The sequence below is a fragment of the Coturnix japonica genome, chromosome 1, assembly GCF_054131305.1.
Source record: "Coturnix japonica strain WE chromosome 1, WE-NBRP24, whole genome shotgun sequence".
Lineage (NCBI taxonomy): Eukaryota > Metazoa > Chordata > Aves > Galliformes > Phasianidae > Coturnix > Coturnix japonica.
This window is the reverse complement of record NC_140663.1, coordinates 20,664,532-20,676,113: the sequence shown is the minus strand read 5'-3', so window position 1 is coordinate 20,676,113 and position 11,582 is coordinate 20,664,532.

Sequence of the window (11,582 nt, the reverse complement as noted above, 5' to 3'; positions counted from 1 at the left end):
GAACAGCAGCTTTCACATGAAAGTCAACACATGGATCAGGAAAGATGTAAGAGGATAAATAGCTCATTCAGCTGTGGAGCCCCTGTAGGTATCTACCAGGACCGGTCATGTTAGGGAACTTAAAGGCAGGCCAAAGGTAAATCAGAGCTGCTGTAGCACAGGATTGGGAATCTTGATTTCTAAATGAGAGCCCCTTAAAAGGTACTTCCCTTGGCCATGAATATAATGGAAATTTTCTCTTTTTTTTCCCCAGCTTGTTTATTTTGGATGTAGGCTGTAGATTTCCTTTCACAGAAAGTCTCCTTCTGTTGTTTTTGTATGGCTTTTTGGTATGGCAGCAGCACTGAACAGAAACAAGAATTACTCTTTTTTCCTCCCTTCTTCCTTCCACTACTAAAAAAATGCATTTTCCATTTGGAGCAAAGATTTTATTGTAGTGTTGGAATTCTTTGGGCTGTCTGTGTACTTTCCATGGACCTTCACAGTAGCTTTCCTTGGAACATTTCCAAACAGTCTCGCACTGAAGTACTCCAGTATCAAGAAAAGGAAGAGTTAGACTTGCTCATATTAGGAGCATGTGCAGAAAGCTCAGGCTTTATCTAAACCAAAGTGAACCCAGACTTCTATTACAACATCTACAGATGCCCCATCCCTGGAGGTATTAAAGGCCAGGCTGGATGTGACTCTGGGCAGCCTGGGCTGGTGGTTGGTGAGTTTGCACATAGCAGGGGGTTGAAACTCAGCGATCATTGTGGTCCTTTTTAACCCAGGCCATTCTATGATTCATTTTATGAGAAGAAAGTTGTTAAGTCCATACACTGAGGAAAAATAGATGGAAAGAAAACATGACTGTATTGAAAGAATAGGATATAAGTTGATGAAACAAAAAGCAGGAACGGGCAGTGTAATTAAGATTCCATTAAAAGTGGGAAATTAGCCCACTGTGTGTGTATGTTTCTGTAAAGTCTCAGACTAAGAAAATAAAAAACCTAAATACTTAAAGACTTGCATATCTAGTTTTGGGAGGCTATTGAGACCACAAAGATAAGAGGAACTATTTGTTCTCCTAGAAACTGGTGCCAATCTGTGATTGGAAGTTAAATAGGTGATAGGTAATCTGGACTCCCCTTGGATTGAGTGACTCAGTCTCTCAAACTAAGGGCTAAATGCAGTAAGAATTGGGGCATTCTATAGCAAATTCCTTCACTGGTGTTGGTAAATGCACCTAAAATGGTGCAAATATTAAATAAGTGTCCACTTCTAGCAAAGCAATTTCCTAATAGAGTCTTCATCCTCATTAGCATTTAAGAAAATAGGGAAGGACAGTAGTGAAAGCAATGCAAAAGGCGAACATGCAAAACAGTCAAACCTGGTGCAGCAATTAGATCAATACAATGGAAAGATGTGAAAGATGTTACAACAAAAGTATGATGATAGGAGGACTGGCATGATTCAGAGGTGCTAAGAAGAAAGGGAGAAAGATTGCTCACCTGTATCAGAAGATTCCAGATTTACAAGAGAAAAGTCCACCAAGGAGAGATTTCCAGAAAGAGATCCTTCCCCAGTAGCAGTCAGCCCTTAAATGAGGTCTAAGAGAGGTGCATCCAGGCTCCACCCCTTCCGGTCACACAGCTGAATTGCCTTCACCTGTGCTCCCAGGGCTGTCCCAGTCCTTTCCTCAGGTGCTCAGTCAGTGGTTCAGGCTGAGACTCAGCAGTTCCCATACACCTGTATCTGTGCTTTTTCTTTTCCCCTATACAGGAAGCCTGTCAGAAGCTAATGGGTCATCAGGTGGTTTAAGTGCAAAAAGAACTAAAATACTGTGGTAGAGTAGCTATATTATTTCTTCACCATGTGGGAGGTTAGGAAGATTTGAATAGTGGGACCTTTGCTGCTTGAAGGTTGCTCTAAAATAAGGTACGTGTAGAAGTGAGTCTGCAACATAAAGCAAACGTCTATGGGAGTTTCCAGAAAGATTCACATAGGGAGAATTTAAGCTGTTGTGTCTGTGTTAGAAAAACACCAAAAGGGCTGAAAAGCAATAAAGATTGTGCCAGTTGTTCAAAAGCTTCAATTTGGGTTTACAAACTCAGTTCTCAGTTCCACGTGTGTTGGTAAAGATCAGAATTAGTGCATGAGTGAGTAAATATTGGCAGAGTCTCTCTACCTTGTGTTCGTTAGAGTTGTAGGAAAGCTTCTCTTAGGGAAAAAAAAATAGGCCAGCTTGATGCAGTTTCCATGAGGGCTGGGTGTTTCATTAAGGTTCCTTTAAAAAGCAGTAATGCAGTGAGGAGAGGGCATCTCTTAATGTTACAGGATGTGTAAAATAGAATAGTAAAGGGTAAAGAATTAAGTTACTGATGTTGCCAATAAGGGGAGGCTGCTAAGGGAGTCCTGGGGGTCTCTGCTACTCTGTGGTTATGTGAAACATAGTTAGAGAAGGGTAAATAGCGACAAAGTGTTTGCACTTGCCTTGAGCTCTCACAAATAACAAAAATGAAGAGTTAAAGTATCAAAATGATCTCCTGATCCTGTATCTCGTTAAACAGGAGGTGCAATTCAGTGTTTGTTAATTTAATGTGAAATAAGATTTAAAATAGCTCTTGATTCTCAGTTTACCTACATCTGCATCCTCTGAATTAGCTACTGCCGAGTAGGAAATAAATGGTTTTGGAATCACCTCAGGAATTCTGTGGGAACATTGGTATATATCACAGGGATTGTTCCTGTATGGCTATGACACCCTTTCCATCTTCTGGCACCCAACATGGGACACGAAGGGTTCAAGATAAGAGATTTGATTGGAATATGGGGTGTATTAGGCCAAAGTTATAGATGTTGTAGCTGTTTAGCTGCTACTTGACCAGTTCCTGTGCTTGTGGTGAAGCTTGCTTTCCTTACCGTATTTTAGACTGCAGTGCTTGTTAGTGGCTGCTTTTGCCTCTGCTGTTTGCTCTATTCCTTATCATCTTGTTTTGCTGTGCTTGGAAACATTTTGATGATAGCTATGGCTGTAAGCCTGGGCTGGCAGATGGCCAGGGCGTTGCTGCTGTCCCTGTGCTGCTTACCAGACTGGCTGGAGCTCAGGCTGAACTAAAGCCAGAGGAAATGTGACCTGTGGGTAAATCCATGTGAGAGCACGTACACTTCAAAGTGTTTGTGGCCATAGAGTTCACTCCAGAGCAGGTACCCCTCAAAGCACCTACGGCCATGGAGAAGTGCATGCTACAGGAGGTACACGTTGCAACATCCATGCCTGTGGATAAAGCCATATCAGAGTACCTTGAAGTGTCAGTGGCTGTGGATAAGATCATGACGCAGCAAGTGCCTGAGGGGATCTCTGAAGGGACTGAAGTGGCAAATGGAACAGGCCATGCCACAGCAGGTACACCTCAGTGTGACTGTGGCTGTGGCACATCAGAACAAGTAGACATCATAGCATCTATTGCTGATGACACAGTACGTACAACTCTGAAGGGACTCATGGATAAGGCTATGCTGAAGGACATACAGTGGAACTGTAGCCCATGGATTTGCCCAGGCTGGAAGTAAGGGCAAAGAGAGTTCATCGCAATATTAAACCTTATGACCTAGTCCAAAGGGACAAGAGGTGGAGATTGTAATGCATGTGCCCTTAAATTGTTGTAAATCATGACCTAAGTTGCATATTTTAGTAAGGTCTTCAGCAGAAACCACTCGAACCAGCAGAAGATGACTCTCACAAGAACCAGTGCAAGTGCAGTGATGAGCTGACCCGAGCTGTCTTTGGCATTCAGTAACTCCTCAGAACACACTGCCTCGCCTGTCCCCAGCCACTACTAAGTCATGGGTTGAAATAACTCAGTGGACATTTTATGAGCATTTCATGGATGTGGTCAATCGAGTAAGGGAATGTGTATTAACCAAAGGGTGGTGATTAATGAGGTTGGCTTGGAGAGTGTGACCTGAGCATGACTTAAGCAGTATGGAGAAAGGGGTGGATATTATTGTGGTTCTAGCTGGGATTAAATTTTCTTAATAGAGACTTGTATGATGCTATGTTTTGGATTTTTAATGAAAAGATCGTTGGTAACACACATGTTCAGTTATTGCAGAGCAGTGCTTACACAAAGCCAAGGACATTTCAGCTTCTCATGCTGCCCTGCCAGTGAGGAGCTGGAAGTGCACAGGGAGCTGGGAAGGGACAGAACCAGGACAACTGACCCAAACTGGCCAAAGGGACATCCCATATCGTATGGTGCAAGGCTCAGCAATGGAAGCTGGGGTAGAGAAGGAGGAGGCAGGGAACACTGAGAGTGATGACATTTGTCTTCCCAAGAAACTTTACCCATGAGGGGTGCTGCTTTCCTGGAAGTGGGTGAACATCTGCCTGTCAAGGGAAGTAACAAATGAATTCCTTGTTTGCTTTGCTTCTGCCTGCAGCTTTTGCTCTACTAGTAACCTGTTTTTACTTCAACCTGTAAGTTCTCATACATCTACTTTTACAATTCTTTCTTCCATCCTACCTGAGTAGAGTGAGTGAACACCATGGTGGTCCCAAGCTGGGTTAAACCACCATCACCAGTGAGTGCTGTTGGTTACAATCACTATGTTAGGTAAGCCTTTGGCATCAGACAATGCAGCTGTTTTTAGTTTAATCCCAGTGTTCAAAACTTTGGGTGAATGTTTAGGATTAGGAGGTATTTGTAATACCACAAACTGGGAACCAGTGTGCTGAGCATTGGGTTAGAACAAAAAGTGGTTTGTGCTTTGTAGGTATTTGTATTTTTAAGAAGCTGTTAAGAAAAGAAACTTTCACCTCAGCTTTCAGTTTAATTTATTCTAAGACTGAAATGAAACAGAGGAAATATATTTATGTTTTCTGTTCTGAAAACGCTTCTCTGTTATCTTTCTGAATAGCACCAAATTATTTCTTTATTGAGCTTTCCAAATGTTGTTCAACTGCACACAACAAAGATGAGAAATTCTGGGGTTTGTTTTCCCTCTTCTGTTTCTTCTCACCAGAGAGGTATTTCCAATGTGATATGGTTTTACTCAGCTAAGTTTTTTGTCTCCCACCTCACCCTGCTGGAATGTCTGGACCACGCACTATTTTGTTCAATAGCAGTGGCAAGGGACAGAAGTAGGATCCTATTGGTATGAGCATTGGCAGCAGAGGGTCCTTTAGCACTTTCAAATGCATCTCTTGTGTTTGTAATCATATGATGTTCTATAAAGACATGCAGCTCTTTCCACAAGATATATCAGGAGCTGCTGAGCATGCTAACATTGCCAACAACCGCATGATTATTTACAGCCTTCATAGAATGGCTTGGGTTGGAAGGGACCTCAAGGATCAACAAGCTCCAACCCCCCTGCCACATGCAGGGTCACCCACCTCCACATTTAATACTAGACCAGGCTGCCCAGGGCTCCATCCAACCTGGTCTTGAACACCTCCAGGGATGGGGCATCCACAACCTCTCTGGGCAACCTGTGCCAGCAGCTCACCACTCTCTATCAAAGAACTGATAAAGACTTGTGCTTGCGTACATCACATCTTATATTTCAGTTTAACCAATAGTCTCCAACATTATATCACATAAAAAAGTGAGCATATTATATTTAGAGAAAGACTTGCCTCATGTCTGAGCAAGAAATCTACCAACTGCACTAGAAAATAAAGAGCAATGTTAGGATACACAGCAGTTTTAACATTCTTAATGCCCCTACTACTTATTTGTACTTTGTATTGTATTATGAGACTTTGTGTTTTGTGACTGCTCTGAGCCTTTCTGAAAGTTATTCCTTGATATCATATATGTTAAACAGAACAAGTTATGTCCACACTGATGAAAAGGGCTACTTCCAGTCAAGAAAAGTTTTGCTCAAGTTTAAAGATACAATGATGGGACTCTTAAACAACGTAAAGTAGACTCAGTTGTTCAGCTACAATTGTGTCTGATTTTCCTAAAGATAAAAAGAATTGAGAGAATCCTAAGTATATTTCATTGCTGAACATGAACTTATTTCTGTTAATTTCATTTTCCTAATTAAGATAACACTAAGTCTTTCTTTACCGCAGAATAAATAATGGTTCTATGGTATTTTTACAAGAACAAGTGAAACAAAATGGATATAATTTGATATTGTTTCCACCTGCAAAACTGTGGCCTCGTGATTTCAAAGCAAGTTTTACTGTTTCTTTGCAGGAAAATACGTGTGTGGGACAGATGTTCGGAAAATGTTTGCAAACCTGAGTGCAAAGCCCTTCCAGGGCTCAGTCAGGGAAGTGCTACAGAATTAAGGAATCCTTTCTTCTCAGAAGCATGGGGATATTTTTTTCCTGTCTTGGTAACGTTTTTTAAATGGAGTGTATAAATTTTCTTAGGCACTGACTGAGAGCATATTTTGCACAAGGAGGTTCTGGTTTCAGAAGTAATAATTACCTCTTAGAGAGTCACTTACACCAGAACAGTTTTGAACAGTTTTGCCCTTCTTCTCTAACACTGTTGGTTGTTCTTGTAATACAACATAAAATATGCGCTGTGAAAACATCTCAGTTAAGTTTTAGCCCAGAACAGGAAAACTAAAGATGACTCTCAATAATAAAAAAGAAAAAAATACATATATAAAAATCCAACTTGAAGGTGTTTTGACTAGTAGCTACATTAATGGTCACGATTTGCCAACTCGAAAGTACTTTTCATCTTGAAATTGCTTTCCAAACACTCAGGTACTGCTGTTTACTTAAAGACTTCTGTTAAGAGGAGGGAGGGAAAGAATGTATCGGGAATTCCTTTTTATGAAGGCTCACGAGCATGTGAATGGCAAAGATCGTAAGGTTTCCTTTTAACTATTGTTTCAGTCTTAAGCAGCAATATTTACATTAACAAAGGAATCATGTAAATACTTGCATATTCTTCCTAATTACATCAATGCATTATGAAACCATGACTTGATTTCATACTTAGCTAATTATGATGTGATTTTTAAATCAACTCTATAATCATCTTTCTAAAGTCTGTTAGCCATCCACTTTGTATTTATTTTATACTTACCTTATACTTTCCTGTGCTGGCAAACAGTCTCTTTGATACGCTTTGGTTCCAAACTGGAACACAGCTGTATGGAAATGGTAACTGATGTAAACCCAGTGCTTACTCAGCTTCTTTGTACTGGGAGTCTGATTTGGTTAAACTTTGATTCTTCTGTAATTCTTGAAAAATCAAATACTAAGATCAATGGCTTTAGCCATAGAAGAATTTATTCAACAAATTGCTTGGTCTATTTGTGGCATCCCTTGGTTCCTCTGTCATTAAAAGCAACAAAACAGCCCACAAAAGCGACAATCACCAACAACTGATTAATTGGAAAGTGAACAAAAATACTTCCTATTTACTTTTCAGCCCCTCTCTACTATTCAAATCTTGTACAAAGTGTTAAAAAATGTCAGCAAAGCTATTGATAGCTATCAGACCTGAGAAATGTTTTGCTTTTTCAACTAACCCTTCTTGGAATGCTAGGTTTACACATGACCCATTCAATCAAAATGGTTTGGGTAGCACACACTGGCAATAAGTTGTTCAGCTTCCTTCCTCTTAGCCTTATTACAGCAATGCAGTGCAATGTCACCCTCTTAGTTTCACCTTTCAAGCCACTTTCTCCCAGCCCACAGAACAGCGATCAGGTGTGTTCTGAGCAAGCTGTGCAGTTCAGCAGACCAGGGCTGAGGAGCAGAGTTGTGACTCTGTGTGGGGCAGGACACAAAGGACTCACCCATCTTCATGCCAGCTGCAATGGAGACATTCTGTGTGGCCTTCTTCATTGTACTTATTCTGGCTAGTTTCATTTAATTAACTGTAAAAGTGCTTAAACTTAATTTTCAGCTTTGTTTTAAAAAGTCAGTGCTTAAAAGTTGTTACGCACTTAAAGGTACTTCCTTTCCAACGTAACTTCTGTGCCACATTGGTAGCTATAATCTTGCTCTGCTGTAATCATGATACTGTAGCTAGACTCATGAAATAATATGAACTGTTGGATAAGTTCAGAAGAAGTATAGTTTTTTTCTGGCTTTGGTTGCCCAGAGAAGCTGCAGATGCCCCATCCCTGGAGGTGCTCAAGGCCAGGACAGATGCAGCCCAGTGGGGATGGGGTGGCAGCCTTGCCCATGGCAGGGATAGGTGGAACTCGATGGTTTTTGAGGTCCCTTCCAACCCAAGGCATTTTATGATTCTATGCTTATTATATCTTCGAGACAAGCAATGCAAGGTCTTAGTAATAGATTAGGCTCAGGGCTAGTGCTTTTATCATAATTCTCCATGGCACAGTGTACAAACAAAGTACTATACAGCACAGCAAACTGCAAAAGCCCAAAACAGCCTTTAACAAGATCTCATACTTGAAGTACATCAAAAAAGGGGTTCCAGCAGGATGCCAGAAAGATGTCTACCACCACAGAATCATGTGAACAAAATCATGCAACAAAATAAATTATATCAAAATAGAAAATAACACAAATATCTTCAGAACCGGGAGTACTTCACCGTGTTTCTGCTCTTCATACCCAGAGATGAAAGTCTGTGTTGTTACAGCCTATTCTGAGCATTCTTTTGATTATCACTGATCATTATTCTGCTTTCAGCAGTAGCCAATGAGTCTGAGCAATCAAACTGGCTATAAAATCCATAGATCTGTATATAACCAGAATAACTGCTTCAAGAGGTGTGTGCAGACAGCCAGTAACAGTGAGAAGGAAGAAAGAAGGAATTAGCTGATCTATCTCTTCCCTGACATGTTCTTTATTTATTTATTTTATTCTACAAAAGACTTTGGCCTTTGGCTGTTTTCTGTTACCCACGTGTCAAGCAACCTTCTGTGCTATCGAAATAAATAACTAAATAGAACCATGTGTCTCAGTGTCCACACTGTACCAAAAGACAGCAGTAAAGAACATGGATGAGATACAAAGGAAAATCTCTGGACTCATAACCAAGTAGCTACAGATCCTACCTAAAGATTTGGGTTAACTGGAGTGGAGACAGTGGTCTGATGAGCTGCCTGTTCCCCTCCTCTGTTGACATCTCCTCTCATCTGTCCTCTCCTGCTGGTTGCCTTGTACTAGCACCAGGGACCATAGGACCTCTGCAAGGGTCAATTCAACACTCTTTTTTTGTTAAACCAGCCCTACTGCACACTACTTTTCTCATGTAAGGATCAAAGGATTTAATGAGCACCACCACAAGGTAGGAAGAGCTGGAGCAGAAGGTGAAGTCAGGGGAAAGGGCAACTAGTAAGTTCTTCACCTTTCCATGGCAGATAATTCCTGGACTGGATGATCTGTCCATGGAACTGGAGATCTAACAGTATCTTGCTTGAGGTTCAACATCCAGCTATGACAGCTTTTTACACAATGATAAAATACAACAAACTATCAAACAAGAGCTAAAATGGGCTATATATACATAGACTATACATATAAAGGAGCCGCAAACCCTCTGGCCAGAGAAGCATATGCTGCCTGTGCAGTCCAGTTCATTTGCTTCCTTTTACATAAAGACAAAAGATTAAATCAATCAAGCAATAATGAAAAGTAAAACCAAAAAGGGAGTCTCCCCTAATAGTTGTCTCCTGTTAACATCAGCATTTTGCCTTCCAAGAATGTGCAGAATCTTCTCTACTGGGCTGTGTTTTCTGTGAGCCAGGATCAGAGCGCTGGGCCAAAGCAGGATGAAGACGTGAAAACTTGTCTCTGGAGTGTTCTGTGGAACAAAATTACAACATCATCGAGGCTTGCAGTGGTCTATGAATGGGAAAAGGGGTAAGAGCCTGTTTTTGTTTTATTTTTCCCATGCTGGAATTGATTTAAAATTCAATTGTTGTATCACATCTTCCAAAGTGCAAAGCAGTAGTGAAATTTATTTCTCCTATTTTCTTGACTTTGTTCCTCTGTGCCAGTATTCCTCATTCGCTGTTCATAATGGGACCACACACAGGACTGAAGACACATGCAAATCCAATTGCAGTCTGGATTGAATTCAGGGTGAAGCCAAGAATCCTGAAGGGTTGCAGCTCAGTGGGCCCTCTCCAATACAGTTTAATTGAGTTTCTTATTCTTGAATATTTACAGTGCTATTAATGCTCATTCAGCATTTGAAGTTAATGTGAACTTTCGGCCCTTGGTGCAGTTTCTAGCATGGAAATTGAAGCGTTTACCATAAACAACAAAAATAACATATAGGTCTGCACTGTGAGGATGACAGATGTGATTGCAAGGACTTGCTGATCAGCCCAGTTAGAAATGATCTGTTTGAGCTTATTTTTCATATGAACTCATTCATCATTAAAATGGTTTCTAGGATGTTATGCTTTGAACTTTGTATCTTGCTTTAAAAAACAGCAAAAATGAATAGGTTTTTAAACATATCTACTCCTTGGCAATCTCTATATGGTGAAATTATTGGCGCAAAATGTTTTTTATTACATTAAGTCCTGATCTTACAATCACGTTTATCTAGACTTAGTTTTCCTTAGAGTTGCAGGATGAGTCACGTTAGATCTCTGATTAAAGTTAAGCACACATAAAAAGGATATCTGGCCTTAAATTCCTTCCATCTTTCCACACCTCGTATTTTCTCCTTGCTTAGCTCTTGGCAGTTGTGTGTCCAGGTCACTACATAGACCACTGAAATCATTCTTCATTGGTCACTAGCTTTCACCACTGCACAAACAGAGATTAATGTAAAATGAAAGCTGCAAGAATAGGAGCTGGATTGCTTAAAACCACAGCAAGATGACAAATGGTGCCTGCATGGTATATTGGCTAAATCCTTTCAAATCCTAGTCTCTTGCAATTTTTATCAAGTCTTATTTTCCTCTTGCCTTTTCTGTGCCAGTGTTTCATTCAGCACTTACTGTCTGTTCCAGGTGATGTGGATGAGCTGGGATGCTGGCTGCAGGCATGGGAGATCACTTGTGATAGTCATGTCTGGTTGGTTGTTACAGAAATGATCCCTACAGGACTTTGCTTCATGCAGAGCTGGACTGCAGCTGACTTCTTTCTTCAGGGAGCATCCATGTGTGCAGTCTGGTGTGAGTGGAAGGAGCAGGAAGAGGTGATCCAGACAGAGAGCAGCTACAGGTTCAGCAGTTCTGAATAGAAAAAGAATCCTTAAATCGTTTGGCATGTCAGAAAAAGGGGATTTGTGGCTTTCTGTGAAGAAGTCTGAAATATATACACATACCTGAGGATACAAATAATTATATGAATCTGATCCTATAGAGAATTGTATTCTGTGGCTGTTTGGATGCTGTGTACTGAAGGCCTACCTCTTTATTAGTTAATGCAAGTCCCTGTCAGTCTCCATTTTCAAAAGTCCCAGTTTAATTCCCAGAGTGTTGAAATGTGACCGAATAAGTCAGTAGTAATAGGCCGAGAGATGTGATGAAATCCTGATTAGAAGATGACAAATCCTGTTCATTGCACGCTAGCTGTGATTGAGGGAAGTATTTACAGCTCAGGAAAATTTCATAACATGCTCTTGTGATGAAAAGAAACCACAAAACATAGGGAAAAAGCCAGCTCCCTTCTTGGAACATCTGGG